Source organism: Equus przewalskii, chromosome 17, assembly GCF_037783145.1.
Source record: "Equus przewalskii isolate Varuska chromosome 17, EquPr2, whole genome shotgun sequence".
In the NCBI taxonomy this organism is placed as follows: domain Eukaryota; kingdom Metazoa; phylum Chordata; class Mammalia; order Perissodactyla; family Equidae; genus Equus; species Equus przewalskii.
This window is the reverse complement of record NC_091847.1, coordinates 47097900-47124455: the sequence shown is the minus strand read 5'-3', so window position 1 is coordinate 47124455 and position 26556 is coordinate 47097900. Positions and strand designations below refer to the sequence as shown.

The 26556-nt window shown below is 38.2% G+C and overlaps 1 protein-coding gene across 4 annotated transcripts in view; it reads right to left on the bottom strand.

Moving 5' to 3' along the window:
- The window catches only part of B3GALT1 (beta-1,3-galactosyltransferase 1), a 322833-nt gene that overhangs the window by 82981 nt on the left and 213296 nt on the right, over positions 1-26556 (bottom strand). Inside the window, exon 1 of one of the 4 annotated variants that reach the window (XM_070580059.1) lies at positions 14535-14753. The exons of the other annotated variants lie outside the window; for them this stretch is intronic. The gene's annotated coding sequence lies outside the window, so the exon portion shown is untranslated. Of the gene's footprint in view, positions 1-14534; positions 14754-26556 lie in introns of those variants that run through there. 4 annotated transcript variants of the gene reach the window in all.

Sequence of the window (26556 nt, the reverse complement as noted above, 5' to 3'; positions counted from 1 at the left end):
TTATGTGATACAATAGAGGTAAGCCAAATAAGAAAAGAATAATGTTCATTTGGCCAATAGGCGAATTCTGGTTATAAACCCAATTGTTTAGAAATAAATCTATCCTGAATTACCTTGGATCAAGAAGAAGAGATTTATTGACCATTTCTATTTTCCCACTAGCAACACGTCATTTGTTCCAACCAACCTTGACAGAGCTTACTCCTGAGGGGCTCCCACTTTCTTTTGGACTCATGAATTTGTCATAGCTCCAAGTGGAACGAGAGGGGAGGGGGTTCTCATTAAACTTGCCACCTGGGATTCTGTTTCCTTTCAGTGTAACGATTCATCTTCCATACACACGCTCAAACAAGAATGACTACACTCAGCCACATCATGATCCATAATGAATCATGAATCATGGGGCAGGCCAATCACAGGCAGCAATGGCCCTCACACCGCACATTGGGTCCCCAGGCTGCATTTTTAGTTAAGCCACTTCACACAGTCACAATGATCAAACCAAGTCTACTGACCTCAGAACTGGATGGAGTCCCTGCTCCTTTCAAAATGCCAGTGGGAAGTGTTTTCTGAGGTGGGTCAATGCTCCCGCCTTCACATTATCTGGTGATGGCTCACTCAAAGGTAGTGGGTACAGCCCATACAACTGTATCCCCAACTTGCTTTCCCTGGCCTTTGTAAAGCTTGGACTGCCAAGGCTTCCTTAGTTCACACCCAAAAAGTCAGCCTACCAGCACGACTCAAGATCCAGTATAGAAAGCCGTTACTTATTTTCATACCTCATGTTCTAATAATCTGGGGCTGAAGGAAAGCAAGATGTGGCATCTTTCCGTATTTGCATTCATTATTTGCTCTGTTATGTTTTGGGCCCTTTAGCTAATTTGAAATAAATCAGGAAATTATTTTTCTTTCTTTCCCTCAAAAAGTGTGTTTAGGAATAGCATTTTTAAACTCATTAAATAACTGAAAATGTGTTCATTTTACATATTTATAAAAGTGTATTCAAGATGCATAAATAAAAATGAGAGCTTTTTGTATTTATCTCAACCTAATTTAGACATTTATAAAACAATAACAAGGTAGGACTATTTCTGAGACTAACCCAATCATGGCGTTGTGCTTCAGGATGCATCTGCATATTACACCACCTGGGGATGCATCTCCTCCTCAACCGTGCAGACAACTGTTACCCAATATTTTTATATTATTAACAACTCTATTTAGTGAAAAATGTGGACTATACCATATAATTAAAAGGGAAAAATGAGAAGCCAACTTTGAAGAATTGTAATCTATTTAGGATTAATTTGTGAATATGATAATGAGGACTAATGCTGGTACCCTAAAGAGGTTTGTTTGGAACTCAACTATTTGAATAGATTAGAGGAGTTTTGTGAAGAAAATGGGCACTTGATGTTTAATGGAGACTACAGTGTTGTTTGGAGCTCTTAAACCTAAAAAAGGGGAACTTTTCCATTGCAACAAACCTTACTGTTGAAAATTGAGGTAATTACATATATAAATGCAGGGTATCGCTTCCCATAGCACTTACAAATTGAGTCCTTTATATTCCATAACTTTTAAGCATAGAGTGCTTTCATTTTCCAAAGCATCTCCTGTACTTCCACACAAATAACTCCTGGCCACATTTTGTCCCAAACCTTTGGTTCTGTATGAGAACTCCTCAGGACTAGGGTCCTTTTTCTTCAAGGAGATGCTTGCAGCTCATGTTTTCTTTTGTTCCTCTTAAGACTATTTAGTATGTTTCTTTAGGGACTAGACATGAATCTAGTGATCAAAAATCTTTTATTTTTTTTTAACACAAATACACTAGCTTCTATTTCACACCTGAGTAGTTTACTAGAGTTCTCCAAATGACTCTGTTGGACACAGAGGAGGTTATTGAGAAGGAAAACAAACCATAATTTCCCTCTTTTGTTTCCACAGATGCTGTCCAGTCAATGCTTAGTTTAAAACATGCAGCTGTTATGTACATTCCAAAGTATTTATTTACTTTTCTATTGATAAACTTATTAAACCAAAGTTGTCCCTTTATACCCTTCCAATCATTAATGGTAGAAATGTCAACTAAAAGTTGAAAGAAGTATTAGTTTCCCCAGTCTTTACTTTCATGAATATTTTCAGCATTTATTTTATATTTCAAGACAGAGTTTGCATGGTTATCCACTGACAGCACTTTCAGAATACCTAGTATCCTTCTGCGTACAACCTAGGTACTTGATAAGTGTTCACTGCTTTAAACAGAAATGCAGCTTAATTATCACGAAAACTAGAGATCCTTTATAAAGTATATATTAGTATTTTCTATGAATAAAAAATGCATTTTATTAACAGATTAATTTTACTACATGGCTGATGGGTTTTGGGTTTATTCACCTTCTGGGCAAGAATGATAACAACTGTTTTAAAATCACACCTCTAACAGAGTTCTTTTTGTGCTCTAAAGCAAGCATTTTGGGCAAAAGATTAGTTTTTACAGAAAAGGAATTTTGCCTTTGGGGCCTTATTGGTTTTCTCAGTATTTCAACCTTAAGATAGCTAAATTGAGCTACTTATGAAACCCTTCACAGAAAATGTTCAACCTGAATTCCTTTCTAGCCTCTCAGGGAAAATTTGGTGGAGTTCTTTCTTCACAAAGGAGCCTGGACACATCCCAAACTGTAAATGTGAAAGGGCACCAGCTCAATCAGCACATAAACAAAACATTAAGCAAGAAATAGCTGTCTTTGGGGCTGGCCCCGTGGCCGAGTGGTTAGGTTCGCGCGCTCCGCTGCAGGCGGCCCAGTGTTTCGTTGGTTCGAATCCTGGGCGCGGACATGGCACTGCTCGTCAGACCACGCTGAGGCAGCGTCCCACATGCCACAACTAGAGGAACCCACAGCGAAGAATACACAACTATGTACCGGGGGGCTTTGGGGAGAAAAAGGAAAAAAATAAAATCTTAAAAAAAAAAAAAAAGAAATAGCTGTCTTCTTAAATTTTACCTTTTCAGTTTATTAGGTTATTTCAGTCCAGACTTCTTTTGTATTCACAAGGCAATTTTTTTCTTTAAAAATGTCTTAAGACTCCTAGGGCAATTGGTTGATCTGAGTGGCAGGAGTGGTGGCCTGCTCCAAAGGACGAAGACGTATTTTCACTCTTTTGGAAATTTCTGAGTTATAATCTCAGCATTGTCATGGGGATGGTACATTTTTCCTCAAAAGATGATTGTAGTTGCAAAGGAATCAGAGTAGAAGAAGGACTAGTTCTATTTTGAAATGCCATATTCTTTGTCTAGTAATCTGAATTTTATGTATTGATAAGTATTGATATTGGCTTAATGGATTATCATGAAAATATTTTAAAATCTTATTTTCATTTCGATTAAATATCAAGTGACATGTCACTGCACTAAGAACTGTAGGGAATAAAACTAAATGATTCTGAATCTAAAACAAAGAGGTTGAAAACTAGTGGGTGGTAGTTACAAGGGTGGTTGCTTTTGAGCTACTTGTTAAACCATGCATATATATTTTATGTACCTTTCCCTATCCACATATATTATTTTTAATTAGTAAAGGAAAAAAGAGAAGTTGGAATCTGATAATTTCCCTTTCAAATCTGGGCTTACTCACCCTCTCGAATTTCCAAGCTGATTCAACTAACATTGATTGTGTGCCTACTATGTGCTAGGCATTGTGGTGCAGGGTCATCTATGACCAAGAGGCAGATTGTTTAGAACTTGAATATCTAACAGACACGAGGACTCATGAGATCTGACCTCATTCTTAAATATGTGTAGATTAAATGTTTTTGTTGAATGTATTTGTAGGAGTCAGAGACTTTTTAACCTGTGAAAATGCTGGCGGCAGAGAGAATCAATTTCTTATCTTTATTTCCAGATGTTGAATTTCATTGTTTTGGAAAGATTTGAACTTCTGAACAAAGAACCAGAAGGATGCTTATGAAATAGAAGGGGCTTTGCTTGCCCTGGCTAGTTACCAATCTGTGAAGTACTGGTTCACAGCCTTGGGGTACCATAGAAGACCTCTTTCAAACAATCTCATGCTTCTGCTTCCCCTTAAACATCCAGTGGACAAAATGGAAAAAATACTTAGATTTATACTATCATCAAAAACACCATAACAATGGTGAAATTAAATAAATACATATATAGAGAAACAAAATTCTGTGAATCCACTGACTTGAAATGCATTCTTCCTAGGAACATGTGTTCAAACTGTAATTGTATTTTGAACTTATAAATGTACTCTTTTTTCACATATGCCATGTCCCTAAGGAGGGAGGATCTGATAAGCCAGTAGCAGCAATGTCCTGAGGGAAATGGTGCATTTTATCAACCCAGCATCATCATTTGAAAATCTAATTTTTGCTGAAGAAGAAAAAACTGCTGCTTAAATTCAAACATGAATTTATTTTCATCATTACAAAGATGATAAGAATGAGTTGTACTTATCAGGTAGCTTAAGAAACTACTGGAGAAGCCAAAGGCCAAATTGTCCACCTCTATTCTTTACATCAGCCAATGTCTTAATAAATTTATAAGGGAAAATTAATCTGGTAATAGAAGATAAGTTCCTAATGTCTAAAAGGAAGATGATAAGAGCTGAAAAAAGTTCAGCATTTCATTTTATCTCAGAAAAAAGGGTGACTGTGATATTGCGGGCCTGATTTTCAGCAGGTCCTACTTGTCATTTTAATGCATGGCACTGTCCCTGATTACCCACTTGCTCAGCATGTTGCGGGTAGTAGGTTGGCCTGATTATTACAGAGGACAACTGCTGCTGTGATATCCAGCTTTCTTCATTTCTCAGAACAGTCTGCGTCCCCATATCTGGGGTCTTTATACCCTTAGTGATTCACAAAAGCGTCCCTGCTACCACAAATCCAGGAACGTTAATACTGTAAATTGTGACCTCTAGTCAAAAAATAGTTCTCTTCATTTATTATGAAAGCGGATTTCTTACTTTAATCAGAAGCTTAAACAAGTATTAGTCCCCGCTCTGGTCTAAAACAATCATGTAGGAAAAACAAATCTTTCTATTACTTTTGTGTTCAATTTTTCACGTGAAGTGAATTAAGTATGTCTGTATCTTTAATGAACTCTCAAGTCCTTTTCTAATGACCTTGACTGTTAATTAGGCTTTCAAACTACTACCTGGTGTTTAGACTCCAAGGATGATAGAAAAAGAGCTAAATAAATCCAAGAGCACAGCCATGTATTTTTTGTACTATGCTTTCCCCAGGAGCAGTTACACTTAGGGAAACAAACCCTCAAAATGGTGTCTCAGCTATAATAACACCCTAATGGGCCTAAATGAACACAAATCAATGTAAATCTACAGAAATTCTGAGCTTTCCCATTATAGCAGCTTATGTATTTTGCAAGATAACGGAGTAACTTGTTACAGACACGGCTGCAGTTGTCCCTTAGCACACTGGCATGCCTCAGTGTTTCCCTGTATGACTGCCTCCTGCTTCCTGTCAGGATGGAGAGAAAAGCTGCAGTAGCTCAGGATGGCACCGTGGAAAAAAACCACTGCTGCGCTCCCGGGTTTCAGCCTTGGCCCTGCCAGCTACTGGCTTGCTCCAAATAACTAGCTCTCAGTCGGGGCTTCTCTAAGCTCCACTTTCTCCTTTTTTCCTTTCCATGATACTTTATGGATACTTCCACTTTAACATTTAGGTTATATTTCTATTGCAAACATTAGAAAATATATGCTATCTTTTAGTAAAATCTCTCTGTGTGCCAGCACTGTATAAGTGATTTACATACAAATTTATGTACCATAACATCATTCAAGTAAAGAATTACTATCCCCATATTCCAGTTCTCCACAAAGCTCCAGGCTGTGTGGCCGTGGAGCCCTATTCTATTTCCAGCAAATAGAAACCCTATGGCTTGAACTGGAATCCAAAGCCCGTACTCTTAACTGCTGTTCTATACTGCCGCTCTGAGTGGCTTTTGTCTTCTCCGTCTTTTGCTACTAGTCTGTGGGCACACTGAGAATGGAGACAGCGTTTTAGTCAATCGCTCTCCTTTGTGTCTTACATAGTGTTGCAATTTAGCATTTACATTCAGTCTATGCTCATCTTTGCAAAAAATCTATTATTGGCTATGGCCAAAACAAAGGCCAAGCCCCCAGAGCCAGTTGGCCATTTGGGAAACATTTTTGGAAGGCTTATTCTTCTTTGCTGGAGGAAAGGTGCTGCAAGGCTGAGGACCTATCACACCGAAAGCTTCTGTCTGTACAGAGTAGCCACGAGTGCACTGTGCCCAGGAGGACATGTTTTGTCACAGGTCACACAGTGACCCTGAACCACAGCTGACTGGGTTAGGGATCTGAGCCCCACCACGTGTAGACCAGCGTGTGGCTTATGAGAGAACTTGATGTGAGAGCCTTGTGTAATAACGACATTCATCAAATCCTCTCCTGGAGAGTTTGAATGTGAGACACACAGAGAAGGAACTAATACCAAGAGATATACAGAAAAAAATGCACTAAACAGAGGTTAGGAGACAACAGAAGACATGAGGGAGCGGGAGTTTGGGCAGCGTAGAGGTAGAGAGCAGAAGGAGAGACAGCAAAGTCAACAAGGAGGCGGGGTTGCTGTTTGGCCCCGCAGAGTGGCTGGAGTGTCCCCACTGACGAGCCCATTCTCCAGGAAGCACCAGGCTGCAGGCGCTGAGCTGCCTCCTGAGCTTCCTTCCTTCCTTCATATCCCCATCACTGTGATCATTCAGAATGTCTCAGAGCCAGTTGCCAAGGCAGGAAGGGGTGAGGGGCCAGGAGTAAGGAAATAATGAAAACACATGATGCCAGTCTTTAAGGAGCTATGACCTAATGAGGCAGACGGAGATGTTCTCAGGTGATTATAATCCATGGCTAAATACGCTTGGATGGGCTGGACTATCTATCAAAGGGCTCCTGGGACATTGTTACATGTTCTAATTTCAGGCTTATTTGACAGAGCTGAGGATGGAGGGAAAGGAAAGGAAGTGAAAGGGTGGAATCTAGGAAACTAAAAAAGCGAAAACCTATTATAATTCAGATCCCATTTGAATTCATATATTTCAGTAATTGCCTGCAGTGCTAAAAGAAAACCTAACCTTTTTCTTAATATCATGTTTAATAAAAACTCTCTCTTAGTATATTTTGAGGGAGTTCAGTGCTCATTAGAGTGAGGGACAAATAGCAAATGAGTTATAGCACTGCATAATGAAGAGGGAATCTGTGATGACTCCTCAATCCTGAGCTGGGGAATTTGCTCCCCTCCTGCATCTGGGGGACTGAAATCACACCCTGAATTACTTTGGCTTTAAAATGTGCTCCCTGGATGTCCCAATGCCGGACCTGACTCACGGTTATGAAGTAAATAGGAAATCAAATAAAATCAACCACAGGCTGACTTTTGTATATAGAAGGCCTGGGTAAGAAAGAGGCCTTTTCCTCTTTCAGATTGTGATCAGTCCAGTCCTAAAATTATGGTGGACAAGGCCACATTCTTCCAGAAACTTAACTAGTCATTCTTTCCCAGGCTATGACCAAGCTACCTATACAGTCAGAAACCTGTAGTCACTGAAGGGCAGCTTTGAGAAATAGTGTATCTTGCCACTCTAGAATCCCAGAGTGACGGGGGTCAGAGTTGGACTATAGTGTAATGGTTTTGTTGGGATGGGTAGACTAGGAAGCTATTACACAAAGCCCATTATTACACTGAACTGAATGGCCACAAAAGCAAATTATGTCCCTCAACCTAATAACAGGTTACACTTTATGAATGCTCATGGAGTGCCAGGCCCCTTGAAGGCATGTCTTCTTCTTTACCACTTCTTCTGAAGTAGTGGATGATGATAACTATTATTAGCCCCATATTACAGGTGAGGAAAAAGATACTTGAGAAAATAAATAACTTGTCCCAAACAACATGGCTGGTTAGTAGTGAAGAGATGGGATTTAAATCCACTCATTTGGACTTGGGAAGCCCCTCTATTTATTGGCAGGGTAATACACTGCTTCTAATACACTGCTTTCCGACTTTAGAAAGACGTATTTTACTCTCTTACACAGAGAATGGAGTGAAACCAATGAGTGTCCAGCTTCTGCAGTAAATGCCAGTAAATTGGCCAGTCCTTCTGGCTGATTTCTAATCAAACCTCAAGATTTTCTTGGAAATATACGTCATTTCTTTCTCTTTCTACCTCTGTAGTAATCCTGTAGTGATTTTGTTTTATTGTCTCTGTGGCTGTTCTCTGGTTGAAACTCATCAACAGAGAGCACTGATGTGAAATAATTTCTTCTAGCTTCCAAAGCTTAGTCATTCACTAGTTTAGTCCACAAGTAAAAGCAATACATATTTCAAATTCCATTCCCTGAGTAGCCACAGTCTGCAGTGTTAGCCTACTGAGCCAAAATTAATTAGAGATGAATATCATAATAGAACAGCAATGATTGTAGCCTATCACTAAGAAGTGTTGGTCTGTGTTAATTAACATGATTCACCATCAACGCTCAGTATATTTATATACAATCAGCATGGGCATTTGTCTACGTAGACCAATACACTTTCCAGTAGTGGCAGAATTCACTTCAGAAATGATCCATGTGATCAAATGCTTGTCCTTTTGGCCTCTACCCAATCCCTTCCCACCATGTGCACATCGGTGGTCTAATTGTCTTTATTTGGCCGCTTGAAAACATAATGTATAACCTTTGGAAAATGTGAATATTTGGAAGTGGAGAAATAGAAATTGTTGGTATAAATGTCTGGGGCATAGACTCGAGGGGATTCCTGGGCAAGTCCAGCCTGCTTATAATCTCCCTTTCTCCAAAAGAATCTGAATATTTCTCTTATGTTCATGTAGTTCTAATAATCTGCCATTTCAACAATTAGAAATTAATACAACAAAAATAAACAACCTCTTTTAAAAGGGAAATGTCTCCTGGAAAGTAAGGAGTTATTGGGGTTATTTGTCTAATAATCAAATTTGACCAAATTTCTTGCCGTTACATTTGGTTCAGACAAATTGAATTTAAGAACATGAGTTTTAACAGAGAATGGGGGAGGAAGGCAATGAATTTTGTAGCCCAAGGTCATTCTTGAGTGCAGGAAAGAGAAAAAATTCTTCCTTTCCTCCTCCTCTTCTAGAGAGCTTCATGGGGCAGCCTGCTTCCATAACTCAGCAGGGTAATTTAATCCACATCCAACTTTAGCTGTATTATGGATTAAAGAGCCTTCTGTGGACTGGCTTGAGCAGTTAACCACTGCATGTAACATGATTTCCAGAGGAAGCTATGCTCTGAATATTGAACATCTAAGTTAGAAACCAAGCTTTGGGACAGAATCTGTTTGAAATTGGGGAGTGTCCTCAGGCTGTGTCTTTACCCTCTACCCCAGAACATGCTCATCAGACACTGCCTGTTGAAATAATGGGAACAAACACACACGAAAACAGAAGGCTTGAATGCACTGCATGGCTCTGTAGCTAAAGCTGAAACATCTGGATGAACTATAGCCTAAGTATGCTATCCAGATGTTTTAAAATCATTAGTAGGACAGACAATGCATTTGTGCAATTGACGTTTTTACCTTTTTCTTCTTTTTTTGATATTGGGTAGCCCTAGTCTCTGTAACTGCAGTGTTGCTAACTAAAAGCTGCTTTTATTCCCGACAAATAGAGTGTGTTGAATTCAGTGGATGCATTGGAGACTGTGGGGGATTAGCTCTGTGTTCCCTTGTTAGTTGTGGACTTGATGTGGATCAGGAAAAGGGGAGTAAGGTGATGGCCTGGCTATATATATTCCTTTTTATCCCTTTCCTTCCTTTTGGCAGTCTACTCGGAATCAGAGGCTTGATCTCAGCTCTGATTTCAGCTATTTTAAGCCTCTTAACTTTCCGTCCTCTTCCTTATATGTGTCCTGTGAAGCCTGATTCAAAAGCAGAACGTACTCTATTGCAGTTTTTCTGAAAATATGATCAAGGGCCACAAGCATAGAAACACGTTGGATGTGTAGTGTGAATGCTGATTCCTAGGCCCTCCTAGCTCTTCTGACTCAAAGTCTCTGGAGGACACCTATTGGGAATCTGTCTTTTAAATAAACTCTCCAGGTGAGTCTAGTGCTGTGCTTGATAGCCTCGTTCTGATTGTTGCAACTCATGAAACTTTCCCTTTTCAATTTTACTAACCTTTGGAATCTAGAAATTAAAATAACGTAGGAAAAATTATAAATCTAAGCATCAGGTGGCTTCTGAAAATGCAATGTAAGCAAGTTAGGAGCTTGGTAACAATTCATCAGAGATGCATACTGTTCTCCAGTATGTCGGGCATTTTTCTATTTGAAATCTGATTTCCATAGAAGATCAATAAGGGAATATTTACATTGCCAATATGGTAACCATTTGTTATTTGATTTTTGCAAAATCCTTGCCTCTAAGCAATCGGCATTCAAAACAAATCATTCCTTCATTAGCTGTAATAATACTTTACTGCCTTTTGTTCTGAAGTACTCATTTTATTTCCATTATCCCTATTGTATAAAGCAGGCAGAAAACTAGCAAACCCCAGTTCATCACAGTGGCAATTGAACAGAGAGGCTAAGTGAACGCAATCTAGCACGTTTCCCCCTCAGATTAGCAATCAGAAGAGTTCGTCTTCTCTAAGGGCCCTCAAATGGGTCTGTGGGGAAGCAGTTTGAGTGAAGAAGTCTGCAATACCGAGCTATAACTCTTCCAAAATCATTGATAAGCTAATTTATTGCAATTAAACCAATTACCAAGTGAGTTGTTTGCCACCTGCTGAATAAGTGAATTTTTCCACATTTTCATGGGAAGGGCAGAGGGAGGAATATGGAGACTGTGGAGGTAGAGTGCATTTCAGAACCTCTACAGGATGCTGGCTGAGTAGAGACACCAATGCTCCTGGAAATGTAAACACTTCACTAGGGTGTTTTCAGTGCCTGAACTCAACCCTCTGCGTGGAAAATGGGAAGTTAAACAAGTGTCTTGAGGACTGGGAACCTCAGAGGTGGACCCAAGTTTTCACTCAGCAGGTTATGTGGTTGCGTTTCACCTGCTGGTCAGTGACTCTCTTAGGCTAGCATGACTTTAGATCAATAGCTGGCACACATTGACGGACTCTGGGCTCCCTAGCAGTTTCTGCAGAGGGGCCTGACTCTGGGTATTCCTCTAATCTGGACAAGTGTGAGTGGCCTTTGCTATTACCTTAGTTTTTCAATTTTCTTCTTTACATAAAGTGAGTGCACATTCCTAAATTTCAAATTCAGGTGTCAATTTGGATTTGGGTTCTCAGTTTCCATGAAATGGCCCCTCTCTCCAATGCTCTGCATGCGGTAGGACCTTCATCAATGCTGGTGGGCTGCCTGGCAGATGGTTATTTTCCAGAATCAGCCTTGGACAGGTAGGTAGGTATACCTTCTAACATGGCTCCTACCCAGACCCCACTTTTCACATGTAGATTTATCCTGGGAGTCTAGGGTTCTGAGTACAATCAGCGCTGCTTGCATTTAGCTGTCTCATCTCTCCTGGCTCACTTAGGAAGCACCTCAGTTCTGTTTATCTCAAATTCAGCTCCTCTGCTTCTGTCAGTCAAACAGCAGCTCCCCAAATGTAGTTGCCAAAGAGCCACGTGACTTAGGCATCACTCCTGTTGTTTCCAGCTATTGTGACGTTCTGAGCTAAGATTTTTTTTTCTTTTTAGAGCTTTGTTCACCCAGGAGATGTTAATTTCTTAGACTTGGAATGCACTTTTCCTCTCAGGCAAATCTTATCGAGAGAAGCCACCAATTGTGAAGTTAAAGAGTCGCTATTATTCTCCACCAGTGGCCAAGCCTGTACTTTATTAAAGAACAAATAAAGCACCTCTTTCAGAAAAATTTACAATAAACCTACACAAATGGTATACAAAGTCACATGGGTCTCCTCGAGACTGTAAACGCAATATGTTTTACATTTACATTGCCTTTATACAGTTAATATCAAGTATTCTTCTTTACTTTCCTTTGTAAGCATATTGAAATTCTTGTCATAAAAGTAGAAATGTTTTATGATTGTTTAAATATACACATAAAGGTTAAAAGTACTGTTCTCTTTATTTTTAAAAATTTTCTGCAATACAATAACTCATCCTAACTTGAAATGTCTGGTGAACATAATATCTATTATGCTGATCTTTGTTTCTACTTTTCATCTTGAAAATACTTCCATTTTCAAGTTAAATTCTCACTGCATATTTTAAAATCTTTTTACAATGTAAAAGTTCTTTATGTGTCAAAAAAAAAAGGTAGACAACATGGCTTTCAGGAGCTAAGACTCTCAGGGAACAATGCAGTGTTAGGGAAAGTGTCTGATTTTCCTGCAGAGGTATAATCGAGACTTTATAGAGAAAGAGTTCATTTCTGGCCCTCATAGTTTTTGATCTATGTGAGCATTATGCCTACAACCTTAATTTGGTCAGCTGCTGCCTAGTTTCTAGGTCTTGATGACCCCCTACCCCAGCCTCTGCACTGCTATCTGCAGACACATACCTGATCTGTACGTCACAAATGTGGTCACACACTCCAGAGGTGCCTTAATTAAATGTTGCAATACCCCAGGTGTAAATTATCTGGGAAAAACTTGGGTGTCTGATATAGCTGCTGAATAACATGTTTCTACTTTTCTGAATGTCTCATCAACCACTCCTTGCTTCCTTCCATGCCTTCTCCTCCATCAGCTCCCCCAACATTCTCCTCCAACACAGATACCTTCTATCAGTCCACAGTGATGCCTACCAAGCAATTCAATGTCCCAACTGGGATTGACACTCATCTCTGAACTGTCTAGTAGGCTAGGAGCCCATTATCTTGATAACTCCTACTTTCCTAAGCTTTTGGATGGATTCTTATTTGGAATGGACATATTGGCAATAGTGTCTGGTCTGAACTTCTTCCACAGCCAGGTTCCCTCTTCTGTTCTCACTTCAATGCATTCCACCTCACATTATTAATACCTGGGAAAACATATCGGGTGGGTATGACTGTCTGATACCTCTGCCCAGGTCTTTTCTGTCTTCTGCCTGTTACTCAAATACCTGTTGCCTAGGACCCTGTAAGCCTTGAGCAAGGGCTTGCTGGTGTTAGGGCAAAATTAAATAACTTCGGCATCCAAAGCAACCCCAACACTTTCTCTGTATGGACACGTAAAGAAAATTTATGCGGTCACTATTTCTTTAGTATCGTGTCCAAATATGACCCCAAGAGGGCTGTTATCTTATACCAAAGATTAGTAAACTATGGTGCATAAGCCAAATCTATCCTGCTCACTGTTTTTGTAAATAAAGTCTTATTTGAACACAGCCACAATCATTGCTCATTCATTCACGCGTTGTTTATGCCTGTTTTTGTGCTATAACAGCAGAGGTGAGTAGTTGTGACAGAGATTGTATGGCTCACAAAGCCAAAAATATTTACTGCCTGACCTTTTATAGAAAAAAATTTGCCAATGCTCACCTTATACTCACCCATTACTTCATCTCTCTGTTTGGATCCTAAATAGAGTCCTGTCTGAGGGGCAAGAACCCAGGTAGTCGGGTACCAACTCGGTTGAACTCCAAATTGTTTTCACCCAAAGAGATGAAACCTATTTTCAAATTAGTGACATCTGACTAATGACATTAGCATAGGTGGAAAAAACTCCTGCAAAACTAAGCTCAAAGAGCTCTAGAAGAAATTACTTTAAAAAAATGCAGCCTAGAGAGGCAAACGAGACAAATTATTAGCAACTATTGTAGTCCAATAGGGATTCAGAAATACCAATCCCACGCCTTAGTGGATGCCCTCTTTCTGGTCATTTACTTTGACCACAGCTTGCTGCCAGACAAATTCAGCCTCACTGGATAAGAGAGATAATTAGCATTGATTTTCTTCCATTAAATAAAATATTACAAAGGCGTGCTTATAAATGGTTATATCACCAAGGCTTGTAAATAGACAACATAAAAAAAAGTCTTTGCCTTACTTGCTAAATTGAACCCAATAGAAAGAAAGCAAAATTTTTCATGTAAATCAGATGACTGGATATGCTGACATTTAGTTTCAAAAGCAGTCTTTCTCCAAGGTTACACATCTAACTACTAAAATTTAAAATGGCTGAAAGAAAAGGTTTTACATCCTATTGTACCAAGTGTTATGTTTTTCCTTTGCACTGATTAAAATAAAGGAGTCATAATTGTCAATGGGCAGAGCCTGTTACATTGCTTTTACCAAATGCAAGGAGGTGTAAATACAAACTATAAAGAAGAAGAAAAAGATCATGACTCACTGTCTGACAGCGAAGCTATTAAACATAATCAAAGACTCAGAGTGAACTCACATTGCCTTTCAACACATTGCTAAAGAATCCTTTTCGCTGTAAAACTAGCATAACATGTCACAATCCTGACACTGCTGTTGGAGAAACTTGGTTTAAAGCATTTAAAACAACTTCAAGACTTCAAATGAAGAGAAGTTACTTACCATAGGATTAAGTCACACTGCATTTAATCCGGACACAGGGCCCCTCAGATTGTAACCAATAACTCATTAAAAGTTGATCTTTCGGGGCATAATAATCTGTAATTTTAGGACACTTATTGGTGATTAAAATATATAGTCTGTTGAATGAACAGAGGCTCACATACGTTAACAACAAAATCAATGTTTGTTGTCTCTTACAAAATACAAGGACAATGATTTATTCTCAGGAAGTCAGTTGGACCATGAAGTAAGGTACAAGGTTCTATATTGAGAAGTGAAAATCCTGCCCACAGTGTAGGGTTCCAGGACCTTGAGTGAAAGGAACAGATGGGCAGGAGGATGGCATATGTAGGTGCAGGAGAACAGATAGGAAAATCCAAAAGGTTCCTGAGTGTTAACTGAAAAGAGCCCACTTACTTTCTGCTTATCAGTACTTTAAAGGCATGTGCTCTCAAGGTCAACTTGTTACAATACATCAGTCTATGAGAAGGCTGTGAACCAAAGGACTTTCATGATTTATCATGTGAGTTCTGTGGGAAGCTTAATTATGACTATTTAAAAGTTGAAGCTAGTCTTCTAAAGCCAGCCCTTGGCCAACCTCACAAAAATACATGTAATTTAGCTCTGTCTGGCTTGCCAGTGTTTTGTATGTTCCCTTTGGATTCTAGGTTCTAGAGCACCAACTACTTCCATTTGACTCTCCATGCACACTCATCATGGAATCTGGAACACAGTAGTTGCTTAATAAATGCATGTGGCATAGATGAGGCAAGAATGATTCTCATCACTTATTATTAAGCAGTGTGAGCATGCAAAGATAGAGAGTCTGACTTGTCCAGAGAAGATTGGCTCCGGCAATATCTAGCAATGTCCACACAACTCCTGGCCCAATAAGTTTGACCTTAGACCTTTCTCCCATATACTCTGTAAAAGTAAAAGTCAGTCACAAACACTAACATTTATTGTGAGATCCAACGTGACTAACTCACAGAATTCTGGCTTCATACCCTGGCTTCAATACCCACCTCTGGCTCCTTCTAATTTGCGGTCCATGAAGTTTCTCCTTCTGAAAAGTTGGATCACGCAATTCCACATAGTTGTCCAGTTTGAACCTTTCCTTAGCCTTGGTGCCTTCTGCCACCTCAGCTCAAAAAGTCCCTCTAACTTCTAGCATTTTGGCATCTTCCAACCCCCAACCCTACTCTTATGATAAGAAAGGATCCTGACTCAGAAGGAATAGTCTCAGAGAAATCTTCAAGAGCAAAGCTGGGAGCAGAGACTCTTTTCATCAATGATGAGTTCCCAGGATTTTCTGGTTAACTCTCACCTCAGTGGATAACTGATGGCTTGCCTTAGGTGATCTGCATGGAAGTAACTGTCACCCCAACTGCCAATCTTGATAGCAATGGCCAAACAGGTTATTTATAACTAAAGCGTCGAAGGTTGTTTAACACTCTCTGCATACCACATTGTGTTTCACCTGTACTTCCCAGAGAGCTCACATCATAGTCTAGCTTGCGTTATATTTATTGCTTTATTTCCTTCTTGCAGCCCTTTGGTAGCTACTTGGGGACAGCTCTTTTATTTTTCCTCATTCAATGTGTTCCCCAGAACATTAGCAATGAAACTTGTATGAATAAGGAAACTAGAACTGCTTACTAAATGTAAGAAGAGAAAAAGAGAGCATGTGCAAACATATCCAACTCTAATTTGGTGAAATGAATATTTAAATATTGGATTGAAATGAGATGTTTGACCAGTTTTTGTGCCTAGTTTTAGCAGTCACTTATCAGAAATACAAATGTGTTCTAAAATCCTATAAATGCAATAAATAACCTCTACCTCCCACGCCCACACTCCTTCATATTTTTGATCACCTACAAGTTAATTTCTATTGATGCTTCCCACTCTCCATGATTTTTGCCTAATGTGATCTCAGATGAAATTATGCAGGAACCTATGTCCCCTGGTCTAGGTTCATAGGATCTTTTTCTTCATTAAAAAATAAAAAATTATACTTAAGAATAAGGATGGGCAAAAATGGGAATTAGATCAGTTTTTTTGAGTCTCCTCAATCTCTAGTTGTTCTTTCTTTCTGCCTGCAATGGTCTCCCACTGCTCCAACTGCTTTGGATGTTACGTGACCTCATCTAGTCCTGAATCGCTTTCACACTGAATGTGTCTAGTTCTCCTTACAAAATCAGCTTCCAGCATAGTTCTGCTGGAAAGATTCCAATATATGAATTAGTCATCTGATGTTAATGAATGATAGCAGCTTAAGGCATTTTCTGGCCCAGAGGGATTTGCATTTTGATAAGGGGCCATGCCCTAACCCAAAGGATCAAATTGCTAGTAGTAGAATTTAAGCCTTCAGGGATCGCATCAAGGGTCAGAAAGCCTTCCAACCCCATCATACCGGTTGTCAGCTCTAAAAGTGCAGAGGACTTCTGCTCCCACATGCTGTCCCCCTTTATCATTATGAATAATCAAGAAGTTATTTTCTATATAAGTCCAAATGCTCATACTGGCAAATGCTGAACTCATTATAAAAGGGAAAAATGTCAACACAGTGGCTGCAAATAATTTCTGTATTTGGTGGGAGCAGGAGGAGGAAGAAAGGAAAGCAGGAAGGGAGGGAGAAAGGCAGGAAAGGAGAAGGACTATCAACATAGGGAATGAAGGAAGTGTGTCTTTATTCTGAATGTGATCACGATATATTACCAGATATATAGAATGTACGTATATTTAATATCACTTCTGAGATCAAATTGTATGTATTAATCTAATCTTTTATAAAATAAAAAAACATCAATTCTCAATCTGTGGGGAAAGGGGACTTAAAAGACCCAACAAATTTAAGGGCTATTAAATGTGATGTGTTAACATTTAAAAACTAATTTCACACTTGTGGCTCTGCATCTTAAGTTAGTGTAGAACAAGGGAAACTAACTTTGACAAACAGGAGTCTCAGGGCTTTGCATCAAATGATTATTAATTGAAGTGTATGATCAATTTGTCCTTGCTAAGAATAGTGGGACAGCAGTTCTACAGTCACATATTTTTGAAGAGAGTCAATAAAAAATGAATTTGCTCAATAGCAGGAGAATTCAGCTGCTATTGTTGAACTCATGGCTTTTTTGATTTTTTGGAAAACAATAAGTAGTGCACTCAGAGAACATGGTGCTGGCCTTTGGTTAGGTCATGCATACCCTCTTAGAGACGTGGGTAAAAGGCTTGAGAGGGCTTGGGAGAGGATCCCGCATCAAAGAAATCAATGCAGTGAGTTTGTAAATGCGTGTTACTGCACTGACTCTTAAGTTTCTTAACTGAACTTTGAAACTTATTAAAGATCCCAATTTATTTGTTTTTTAAAAAGGAAAATTAATGGAACAATTGGAAATATAAGAGTTAAAATTTCTTTTAAAGTGAAAACTTTAGTTAATTGTACAGCATGCATTTGATAGATATTCTAAAACAAACAGAACAGTAAGGATAATGGTTATTAATGTAAGTTACTTAGGAATCAATCTATCTTCTCTATCTTTGAAATGACTCCAGCACTTACTAAATCCTCCTTTACTCTACTTCTCCATTTCCATCTACAACAAATTAACGAGACTAAGCAGATTAGATGCAGAAGACTTAGATTTGATACAGTTATGTAGACACAAGGACATGGAAATTATTAGAAGTTAAGAGGTATGGAGAATAATATGAGAATATTAATCATATATATACAACTGCAGTGCAGTTAGAGAAACTAAAGATAATGGAGGAGATGCAATATTTAAATTGAATATTTGCATCAAAATTTTTCAGAACTGATGAAAAACATGACTCCACAAATAATGAAAGCATGCCATATGCCAAATGAGTAAACATTTAGAAATCCACACCTAGACATATCCAGAGAAACTGCAGAACACCAAAGATAGAGAAGGTCCTCCACATAGCCAGAGGGAGAAGACAGAACAGCTATGCAGGATAAAAATTTAATGGTAAGATTCCCAATAACAATGGTACCCATAGACCAATAAAATAATGTCTTCTAAGTGCTGAGGGAAAATAATTCTCAACGTAAATATCAAAACTACCTTTTAAGAATGAGGATAAAAATAGAGGCATTTTCATTAAAAAACAAAACAAACAACAAAATAGAGTTTCTAATATGAGAAGCTATATTGAAGCTAATATTGATGCTATATACTTTTTTGTTGCTAGCGCCGTGGAGTTCTTCCAACTCCTAGTGACCCTGTGTACAGCAAAGCAGAACCCTGCCCAGTCTTTTTGCTCTATCTGCTCACCTTCTGGCGCTGTATCAGACAATGCTCTGCTGACATTCATAGAGTTTTCATGGCCAATTTTTTCAGAAGTGGATAGCCAGGTCCTTATTCCTAGTCTGTCTTAGTTGGAAGTTCTGCTGAAACCTGTCCACCATGGGTGACCCTGCTGGTATTTGAAATAGCAGTGGCATAGCTTTCAGCATCACAGAAACATGCAGCCGCCACAGTATGACAACTGACAGACATGTGGTGTGGTTCCCTGATCAGAAAATGTACCCTGGCTCTGGTGTTGAGAACACCAAATCTTAACTGCTAGACCACCAGGGCTTGCTTATATACATCGTAGAAGAAGGAAAATTATCTCAAAAAGACTGTCTGAAATGCAAGAAGCAATGGTGAGAAGAAACTGCTTAATAAGCAGATAAATCTAAACAAACACTGTCTTTATAAATAACAGTAGTCATGTCTAATGTAGGGAATAATAATTAAAAAAAGATAGACCATAATGTGAAACTTAGGAGACAGAATAAGCAATAATCAACATTAAATATTCCAAGATCCTTGTATAGTTTTAGGATAGGATTATTATACTGATTAGCATTGGACTTTATTAAGTATGCATGATAAAATTTCTAGGGCAACCACTAAAATAATATAAATAAGATAATTTCCAAACTAGTAGACAGAAAACAAAGCAATAAGAAAAAAATACCCTCTGCCAATCCAAAACATAACGGTCCAAAAAGAGGAGGAAACAAAAGAGGCATAGAAAAAGAGTAAAGTAAAATGATAAAAATAAGTCCAAATATGTTAATCATCACAATAAATGTAAATAATCTTAAATTTCCAACTAAAAGGAGAGTTTATTAGAATGAAGATGAACCTAAAACCAGCCATGTACTGTGTATAAAGTCACGCCTGTAATGAAACAGAAAAATTGAAAATAAAAGGATGGGAAAGACATACTTGGTAAATGTTAACCAAGAAAAGATTGGAGAATATAAAGTATTCTTAAACTTAAAGAAAAAAAGCTTTGGGAAATCAGAAGTGTTAGTACCTAGTGATAAAAAGGATCAATTTACTAGAGGGCTATAATAATAGCTGTAAACTTGTACGTATCTAATAAAACAACAAAATAATACATAAAGAAAAAAGTAGAGCTACAGTTTAGTAATGTTAGTGCTACAGTGTTGGAACTACAAGGAGAAATCTCTCATTATAATAAAAGATTTCAATACAAACCTTTAAATTATTAATAGATCAAGCAGATAAAGATAGTGAGAATATAAAAGATTTGATTAATACAAATAACAAACTTGATTTATTGAATCCTGCATACAACCAGAGATATTGCATTCTTAGTAAAAAACCTGGGACATTTAAAAAAAATTCACATGCTAAGCTATTAAGCAAAGTTCAACGTTGAAATTCAGTACGGACCACTTACTCTAACCACAAGTCAAATAAATTAGAAGATAATAACCAAAAGATTAATAAAAATCTCCATGTAGTTGGAAATTAAATGCAGACACACTTCTGAATAACTTACGTCAAAACATTTTTAATGGAAATTAAACTATTTAAACGGAATGTTAATGTTATACAGAAATAGTACTCAATGAAACTTTGTAACCTTATATGCTTGTGACTAAGCCAAGAACTCATACAACACAACAACAAAATGAACAACTCAATCAAAAAATGGGCAGAGGATATGAACAGACATTTTTCCAAAGAAGATATACAATGGCCAATAGGCATATGAAAAGGTATTCAACATCACTAATTATTAGAGAAATGCAAGTCAAAACTACAATGAGATATCACCTCACACTCATCAGAATGGCTATTATTAAAAAGACAAGATATAACAAGTGTTGGAGAGGATGTGGAGCAAAGGGAACCTTTATACACTGTTGGTGGGAATGCAAACTGGTGCAGCAACTATGGAAAACAGTATGAAGATTTCTCAAAAAATTAAAAATAGAAATGCCATATGATCCAGCTATTCTACTACTGGATATTTATCCAAAGAACATGAAAACCCTAATTTGAAAAGACATATGCACCCTTATGTTCATAGCAGCATTATTCACAATAGCAAGAGTTGGAAGCAACCCAAGTGCCCATCAACGGATGATTGGGTAAAGATGATGTGGTATATATACACAGTGGAATACTACTCAGCCATGAAAAAAGTCTTGCTGCTTTATTGTCCTTTAATGAATACATAATATACAATACATTTTTATACTCTTGTATCTTTTCTTAAACTATTTCTTCGGCTTTCAATGCCTTCACTTTCTCCCCCTGCTTACACAGAGCTTTCTCATCTGTCAGGACCCAGCTCTTCCTCACCTCCCGAGTGAGGACTGACTTCACCAGCCCTAGTTATCCTGCTCCACATTGCTTGTACCTACATTGCAGTGTAATCAGGTAGGAAATAGCCAAGCAGTAATGGTAAAACAGCTGTCTTTCATACCACAATGGATAAAGACTTTACTTAAAGCAATCTTGGAACCATTTTTCCTCAGAAAGTGAGAGAAAAAGCACAGATAAAGTGACCTCCCAACAAGGGTTAGATTGCAGCCTGAAGGAGAGGTGCACAGAAGACTAGCAACGGATTAAACTACCTTAGTAGAAACTTCTGGAGTCATTTGGAGTCACTACTGAGTCTGTTCTCTTAGCCACATCTGGCTGAGAGATGTCATCAGTTCCTCAGTAAGAACAAATTAGAAGTATATATCAGCTCTCCATTTCATCACATTAATGTTCTCTGTCATGTAATTTTCCTTATCCCATGATGTACCTTCATATAGTTTCAATAAGTTCCTAAGTTGCCTTCATACAGTACTGAATTAAACACTCCCCGTTGCTGACACGGTTATAATCAGATAGCTCTAGCCCATTAATGCAATCAAGAGTTTGGTTCCCACATGATCCAAGAGCAGCATCCTTTAGAAGGCTTATTTACGTAAGGGTGAACTCCAAGCTACGAAGATGATTTAGTGTGATTCATAGGTAGTCATTTAACAGACAAGGTTTGGAGGCCCGAAGGCAGTGGGAATTGTCCACCCTGGCAGGGAGAAGTATTTTATCCCTGTGCTGACATTACTTAGAATTGGCAGTGCATGGCGATAATAAAAAGAAATTTAAATTTTAGTTGATTTTATTACTTTCAAAATTCTCTTTAAACAATTCACCCACCTACTGCCTGCATCTGTGATGGCCCACTCTCACTGCATCACCACCTCAGCTTGGTGTTACTTTCTGTTTCTCCTGCCAGATTGTGAGTTCTTTGAGGGTGTGAAAAAGATCTTGATTACTTTTGGACAGCAAAGCATTACAGTTAGTAGTTTCTTAGCAGGTGTTTATTGAAGAAAGGAATTTCCTTTCTTAGGATGTTCTTGGTGACAAGGAACCAAACATCTGATTTACATTGATATTAACAATGAAGCAAAAATACATTGACTCTGGAGAGAACTTGGTTCAGTCCAAGCAATATTATCAACCACCTACTTTTTTGTTGCCTCTCTACTCTACATTCTGGGGTGTCAGATCACCCATATAGAGCCAAACCGGCTGCCAACAAATTTGGGTACAAGTCCTTGTTCATGACAGAGAGAAATAAAGAAAGCAATTCCAGAAGCACCCTCAGGAGAGCGAGGAAGCTTCTTTTCCAAATCTTGTTCTCCGTTCTCATTGCCCTGGCCTGCATCATGTGCTCAATCCTGAATCAACGACACCTAAAGCCGGCGAAGAAGGGAACTCCTCCTAGAGACGGGAAGGAGAACTGGACTACTTACCAGGTGAAGTATGATGGAAGTTGAGAGGCTACCACAGTGCCCACCAAAGGAATGAAGTGTGGTTGGTTGTATAGTCGGGTTGGAAGGCAGGTTTTGGCTAGGAACAGAGCTTATGATACTGGGCAAAACCAAAAAATTATCAAAAGCATATGAACCATTCCTAGGAAATTTTTTATTATTTATATATTTGTTATTTATAGTGGTAATATTTTACTTTTCAGAGTATTTGCATAAAGATGATAGTATCTGTTCCTTGTTGTCATCCAGAGGGGTAACCAGGAAAGATATTTCCACTCTGTACCCTTTTTATTCCAATTTACTATATGGGCTATTCCTGGAATGCATTTGTGAGGTATCTTAAAAACAATAAAGTTATTCATTATCATACTGTAAGAATATTGTTTTAATTGCCATATTTGACTTCGGCTGAAAGAAAGTCCACAAAAGACTTTTATTCAGTATTATTTTGGATCCAAGCCAATAATACCAGATAGGCCAAAGACATCTCACTCTACGAGTTTTCACTGGTGTTCAAGAGTAGCATGTACAAATATCCCTGGAAATAAATAGGCCAAAGAACTCTAAAATTTCTGGATTTATATGTTAAAATACATGCTTCATTTTCTGGCATGAAGTTAGAGAGACTGTAGGTATCATCCATCTTCACTGTTGGAAAAAGTGAACACATCAGAGAAACTATTAAGTGTGTTCCATTTACCCTATTCTGAGTAGTACCAAACACATTTGTTTATAAATTTCCCCAATAGAATCACTTTTAATGCAATGTGAATTATAATTTAAAAAGGCTGTCTCATCATTCATTCATTCCTTCATTTGACAAATATTTATTGAACTCCAACTATGGGGTGAATCTTTGGAATGATGGGGAGTTTATAGTCTAGTGATATGGAGGCAGATAATAAAGATATAATAAATATATCATATGTTAGGTGGATAAAAGTGCTATGGAGAAAATAAGGTAGGCTAGAATCAGAAAGAAGGGAGAAAAATGCTAAATATCTAGAAAATATGTTGTTGAAGGGTACACAAATCATTTTCCCCTGCTTTTCTAAATATGGTAAATAAAGCCATTTGGACCACAATCCTTTTGACAATAGCCTTCAGGAAAAGTCCTTAGCCTTGGCACTACGGACTAATGTTTCCTGATTCCCATTTCCACTGTCTTCCCCCATGTTTTCCTGCTTTGGACTAAGGAAGCTACCATACCTTACGGATAGCTCTCTGATCTTTTATCTTAGAGATGATTTAAGCTTTTCATCACTGCATCAAACTTTCCTGTAAGTTACACCAGAGCTATATGTGAGTCATAAATTTAGAAATTATAGTTGCTTAGAAAAAAAATTGGGAACAACGATTTAATTTAAAAATATCCCCATTTGATCGGGTGCAATTTAGAATCACAGCTAATTTATCCTTCATTGCACACCCCCAATTGTTATAGCTTAGGCAGCTGAAAATAAATCAACGCAACCTAGAGAAAGAAGGGCAAAGGAATGGAATTTGGACTGGAATTAACCCTTATGAAACTGAAAAGCAGAGTAGGTTGAGCTTAGGGAGACAGAGTATTTCATGCCTAACTATAAAGGAATGACTGCCTCTAATACTATCTAAATACTTCTACATTTCAGTCCAAGAGCTATCAAGGGAAACCTAGAAAGAAAGTGAATGTCAGAAAATGGAAGATGTCAAGGATACACAGAATTCAAAGGCAATTGTTTCTTGGTTTCAAATATAGGCAAGAGTTGGTTCCACAATGGAAAGAACACAAACAACAAGATAATCAGAAAAGAGAGTTTGACTTTTCTCTGAAACTTCTAGCTATTCTGAAAGGCTAAGAAACCTCAAAGTGTTATTTGAAATCTCTCTTTTCACAGGTTTGAATTATAACCCTCTCTTTCTGGAGAGGGATTCTAAACTATTTTTCGTGTTTGCGTATCCATGTGACTTTGTTTCACGTAGAAGATATTAGGGGTATTTGAGATTGAAAGAAGAAAAACTATAAAAAGAACACCACTGTAGAGACTTCTTCTTTAGGAAAATATCACTTGAGTAAAGCTAATGATTAAATTGACCCCAGCTTTAGGATATTTGCTAAGTGGGTCCTATCCTTCTCATTGTGTTTATTAAGATTGTTTACTGCAATTTAAAAATAAATTTGATCTTATCAATTAATTTGAACTTTTCACTCATTAACCCACATCCATATATAATTGCATTTAACCAAGAAAGATTTCCTATCAATTAGGAATGTTGCCCCTCTAATTTGTTGATATTATTTACATTCCCTCAAACTTGAGTGGAGTTTTGCTCTTTTCAAAACATTTTCTTATGATTTATCTCATTAGTTCTTGCATAGATTTTCTTTTACTTTTTATTGTGGTAAAAAAACCCACATAACATAAAATTTACCATCTTAACTAACTTTAAGGGAACAGTCAGGTAGTGTTAAGTATGTTTGTACTGTTGTGCAACAGATCTCCAGAACTTTTCATCTTGCAAAACTGAATGTCTATGTGTCAATTCATGGACTCGCCAGTCTGGGAAAGGCAGCTAATTTATTCAATCACCCTACATTTAAATTTCCTTTACAAAATTCCTGCCAAGCGTTTTTCTGACCTAGGCTAGGAATCACAATGATGAGGCACAACTGCCACAATTAGATTGCTCTAGTAGAGAATTCCTCCTCAAGCTGAACTGACCAGCAGCTTCCACTGCCTCTACTCTGCTATGGACTGAATGTTTGTGTCTCCTCCAAACTTCATATGTTGAAACTCTAATGAGATGGTATTGGGAGTCGGGGCCTAAGGAAGTAGTGTCTTTATTAAAAGAGGAAGAGGGCTAGCCCTCCCTGCTCTCTGCCAAGCGAGGATACACAGAGAAGGTGGCCAACAGCAAACCAAGAAGAACGTCCTCACCAAATATGTTTCTGTTGGTGCCATGATCTTGGACATTCCAGCCTCCAGAACCATGAGAAATAAATATTTGTTCTTTAAGCCACCTAGTCTATGGTATCTTGTTATAGCTGCCTGAACTGATTAAGACATACTCCTTTAATTAATGAGGAACATATCATAGAATCACTGAATGTTAAAGAACCTTGGAAACAGTCTTTTCTAGGCCCCTGTATTCACAGGATCATTTCACTTCCTTTAGTTCAGCTCTTCAAATCTCTGAAGAGAAGACTATGTTGAGTCTTTTCTTCTCCTGGCTAACCATTGCTCGCTTCTAAGATCCCCCTTGAAAGGAAGTGTTTGTGGACCCTTGGTCTTCAAGTTGCTTTTTTCTGAACACACTCCAATTGATCTATATTTCTTTTAAACTGTAAGACCTAGAACTGAACAATACACAGCCCTCCCATGCTGACAATCACCTATTAGTCTACACCTTTGGATATGATCATTTGACTAGCTATGAATTCAATGAATATATGTTTATTTTCTTTGAGGAAGATTAGTCCTGAGCTAACATCTGCTGCCAATCCTCCTCTTTTTGCTGAGGAAGACTGGCCCTGAGCTAACATCTGTGCCCATCTTCCTCTACTTTATATCTGGGACACCTGCCACAGCATGGCTTGCCAATCCATGCCATGTCCGCCCCTGGGATCCGAACTGGCGAACCTGAGCCACCTAAGTGGAATGTGCGAAATTAACAACTGCTCCACCGGGGTGGCCCCAAATTCAATGAATATTGATTAAGAGCTCAGCTCTGTAGTCAGAAAGACCTGGGTTTGAACCCAAGCTCTTTTTAGTTATGTAACACAGGAAAATTAACTAATCTCATCAAGCCATTGTTTCCTCATCCATTGACTAGAGATTATGTAGTACCTACCTCACATAACAGAATGCAAGTAAAGTACTTAGCACAAGGCCTGGCACATCCTAAATAATTAATGTAACTTCCTGTAAGTCCATA